Source organism: Micromys minutus (assembly GCF_963924665.1).
Source record: "Micromys minutus genome assembly, chromosome: 7".
In the NCBI taxonomy this organism is placed as follows: domain Eukaryota; kingdom Metazoa; phylum Chordata; class Mammalia; order Rodentia; family Muridae; genus Micromys; species Micromys minutus.
Window position 1 is genome coordinate 61,693,083 of NC_137976.1, and position 4,533 is coordinate 61,697,615.

A 4,533-nucleotide genomic window follows, 5' to 3' on the forward strand; every position below is an offset into this window, starting at 1 on the left:
GGCTGGCAGTAAGCAGGCTAAAGCACCTTGGCTTTCTGTACTGTGTTACTTTTCAGTCAGTTCATTTTTCATTGCTATAATGAAATACATGAATCGGGTCGTATCTGAAGAAAAGAAGGTTCTTTATCTCACCATGGGAAAACTAAAAGCTCCAAAAGAGAGGCATCTGTTCTGGAGAGGGCCCTTGGCAAGGGGTGGGAATGTACAGAGAAGAAGGAAGCAATCTCCTTTTAGAGGCTGAGGGCAGGGGTTGGAGGGTAGAGTGGGGATGAGGGGGTGAGGGTGCTGTCTGGGAGGAGTTGGGGGATAGGGAAATATGATAAAAATATACCATGTGAAACTCTCAAAGCATAAGCAAGCCAAAACCAAACAACCAAACAACCAAACAACCAAACAAATAAACCCAAAAAGCTTAGAGTCAGGGTTTTATATCAGTTAGATCTTGCATTTTCTAAACATTTCTTAGGCCCCACCTCTTAAAGGTTCCACAGCACCTTCCAGTACTTTATAATCAAGTTCTTAGCCCCTGAGTGTGTGGGGGGTGGGTGGGGTGGGGTTGGAGGGCAGGGGAAGCAAACAACATCCAAGCCATTGTGCATGGTTCTTGAGTTGGAAATGGAAAAACAGGAAAAGATTACTCAACTCAGCTGGGCTGTGAGAAGATTCACAGCAGGTTAGGAGTGCAAATCTCTGCCTCAGAAGCTATTGGAGGTCTATCCTCGTCAGTGAGGCTGTTGGCAGGGCCCAGATGACTTAGCAAGTTCTGGCGCTGATGCTTTGACTGAGGAGATTGGAGTTGGGATTTGTCTTGCCTGAACACCAGTGCTACTGCAGGAATTCCCCTGCCTCTCGTGTCTTCTCTTTAACACTACTTGGGATGTGGGTAAGATGGGGGAGCAGAGAGAGGCCCTCCTACAGACAATATCATTAAGCACCCTCACCCCAGCCCCCTCCGTGGGCCCTGAAGGAAACAACCACAGAACTTACAGCGAGAAGGCTCAGCTGATTTCATGACAGGCTTTAAATTGGCAGTTCAGGAGACTAGGTCTAAATCTCTGTTTTCAAGAACTGGGCAAATCCAGGCAAGTCCAGGCTGCAGGAGCTGCCCTGCCACCTGGCCTGAGGCAAGGACAATGGGTCAGCAGCAGTTTCCAGACTTCCTCAGCTACTTCCTCAGCAACAGTTTCCAGACCACCCCAACAAGTTTCCAGCCCTCACACTCCAGTAACAGAATGTCAGTAGAGATGGACCCAACAGATTAACACAGAAGTCACCTATCCCAAAATTCCCCAATGTGCTTTAAATCAGGCCTGAACACTCTCTTGGTTGTCTCTCTATTCTGGTAACAGGAGACCCCAGTATGCTGGGCTTTTACAGAATAAAACACTCTTTTCATACTATTTGAGTCCGGGACATCATTCTTCAGCGAATCATGAACCCTTACAATAGGTCCCAGGGGAAGCTTCACAAAACTCGTTGTGGTCTCGTGCTTGCCCCTTTGACCAGCATCCAGTCCAGGTCACAGGAGGGCAAACGCTGCTCTCACCAAGCATCAAGTAGCATTGTATCAAAAGTATGTGGGAGAGTGAGGGGGTATTGTTATCAAAGAGGGCCAAGGACAGCTCCTGAGAGCTCAAAACAATGGGTGTCTACTCCAAATACTCTGTCAGTGCCCAGTCACCAGGACAGGACTTCAAATAAAGAACTGTTAGGGAACATTATCTAGGAAGCTTAAAAGATCAGAAAGAGCCCAAAGGCTGACAGGCATTCAGAAGCAGCTTTGGATGAGGGAGGAGAAGGGCGTTTCTTCTAGCTCAGACCCAAGAGCAGAGGGCACCAGCCAGCTGTTGCTGTTAGCATTTAAAGGATGGGGGAGGAGAAGGGGATGGTGGGGAATGGGTGGGAGATGCCACTGAAGCTGGGAGATAGAAATTAATGGCTGGGAAGGGGCCCCAAGAAACAGGAAGCCTGCAGGAAGGAGACCGCGAACAAACAGGACGAAGCAGATCACGGCTCCCACTTCCTGCCTGCCTCCCTCTGGCGCCCCCTGTTGCAGGGACTAACAGCCAGCTGTCAAAGCTGAAGTAAGGACGCAGAATTCTACAGTTACCCATGAAGAAGTTGGACGTCCGGATGGGAGCACAAAGTTGGTGACTAAACCATCTTCATCCCTTTCTTCAGGCTTCTGGCATGTGTAGCCCCCAGAGAAAGTAGCTCATGGGACAGTCCTGAGATTGAGGTTGGGGACATTCTGTAGTTACCTGTGTATCCCTCCCAGAGGCTGATACTCTGCCCTAGCAGAGCACTAGAGTGTAGTAGGGAGGAAGGAGGAGGTGGTACGGTAGAAACCTACACAGGTAACTGCAGCCTTCTCTGAACAGCCTGGGGGAGTTCCTGTCCCTCGTTCCCTAGGGCTGTGATTCCAGGCCCTGTGGACCTGCATGGGGATCAAGAAGCAGGTACTGAACTTTTAGCTTGGACAACCCAGCACAGATTTGGCCCCAATTCGGTAAATACGTTTAAACTTCCTTCCTGTCCTTAACCTTTTCTCTGAGTGAGTCACCAACAAGAATTACACTCTACCATACACTGTGTAACACTGGGCAGGTCATTAAACCTCAGGGTCTCTGTTTCCTCAGAATGCCTTCTTGGTCCCTTGATCCCTGGGCAAGAAACAGGAAGAGATTTGGGACTCTTCATCTTGTCATCTAACCCCACCCCTTCTTGCATGAGTGGTGTTTCAGCATTGTGCGTCATGATTTTGCTTTGAAGGCAGAGTCTCTGAATCCACTTGGAAACAAAAAAGAAGAAGAAAAAAAACAAACAAAACAACAACAAAAACCCAGGACTACTGGGACTTACTGGACAGAGATGGTGGACAGCTGAGGCTGTGTCTGGGCATGGAGACAGAGAACAGAGGAATAGAGGAGGGTGTGGGGCCTCTTCTCATCTACCTGAAGGAGGCCAGAGGCCAGGTGTGCACAAAACCCTGGACTCCTGATGAATCCCAGAGCCATTGAGCCTTTGAAGAGACTCCTTAGTCAAGCCTCCTAATCTCTGGCTATTTCAGGGCCAGATAGCAGGCACCCAGTAGGTATAAGAGATGTGTACCCACAAGGAAAGAGATTAGGGTGGCAAATATAAGTGGTGGCTTTGAGCTCTGTTGCTCAGGTGTTGTCTAGCCACAGTCTGGATTTATGTTCTGGCCCAAGTCTGGTTGTTCTTAGAGAATAACTCGGGTGCATATCTGAGAACCACAGCCAATTTGAGTGACTGTTGGGAAGGCTTATGTTCCCACAGCCTAGACTACTGTGGGGTTATGGTTGGGTGTTTGGGGGGCATTGGTGAGTGGTAAACAGATGGACCATTTCCCAGAGGTGAGCAGAGGGGATTTGAGCACAAGGCCTTCTGTGTCAGCCAGAGAAGGGGTCAGCAAAGAGTTGGTTATTGGGTTCTGAGGACCAGCAGGTGTTCTTAGGCCCACTTGGCATTCTCCCAGCCACCGAGCACCTGCTTCCTCAGAACTCATTTAATTTTTCCCTGTTGAGTGCAGGTCTTGGGTGAAGAGTGATTTGGGATGTTTTCTTCCTTCCTTTCTTTTCCTTTCTTTCCACATTGTCTTGGAAATGAGCCACTATTGTGGATAGATTCCTGGTGGCTTTTAGAACAGGACTTGGTGGGCTGGGGTGGACATCATTTTTCTGAGGTCATCCAGACTGTGAGAAGAAGCCCCACCACTCCTGCCTGTCTGACTTTTCTGAATTCTAGGGGTTTTACTCAGTTTCCCTCCTTTCCTAGGAAGAGGTGGGGCCCTGGCTGGGTGGAGTTATCTGAGTCCAGAATGCATTGTCCTAGTGACCTGATACACAGCAGAAATGGACCAGTTTTCTCTCCTTCCCTGATTGATGTTATCCTGCTGCCCCATCTGACTCAAAAGATGGGGCCACAGTTTGTTGAAAAGATAACTCTACTAGGTGCTTTCCTGTGTCTGAAACCTGACTCTTACCCATGCATTAACCATCCAGAAACATCAGAGATGTTCAGTTCAATCACGAGGGTAGAAGAGTTAGCATAGGACCTGGGAAATTTGAGTATCAGGTAAGCCTTACAAGCGGCATTAGTGGGAGGCCATATTGGTTCCCCAAGACTTAAAACAGAAGAAACTTCCTCTCTTAGGGTTCTGGAGCCCAAGAGTACATGAAAGTGTCAGTAGGGCTACTGTGACTTTGTTTCTTGTCTCTTCCCATTATCTGTGGCTGTTGATATTCCTTGGCTTGGATCTGTTAGTTTTTGTCAACCTGACACAAGCTAGAGTCACCTGAGAAGATGGAGGTCAGTTGAGGAATTGCCTTCATTATTAGATTACCTGTAGGCAAGTCTATAAGACATTTTTGATTGGTGTTTGATATGGGAGGGCCCATCCTACTGTGGGTAGTACCACCTTGTAGGTTTATGTTAAGGTGATACATAATTGGACATTAGAGAGATAGGTGAGGAAAAAGGCTAGAGGAGCAGAAGAGAGGGAAAGGAGGA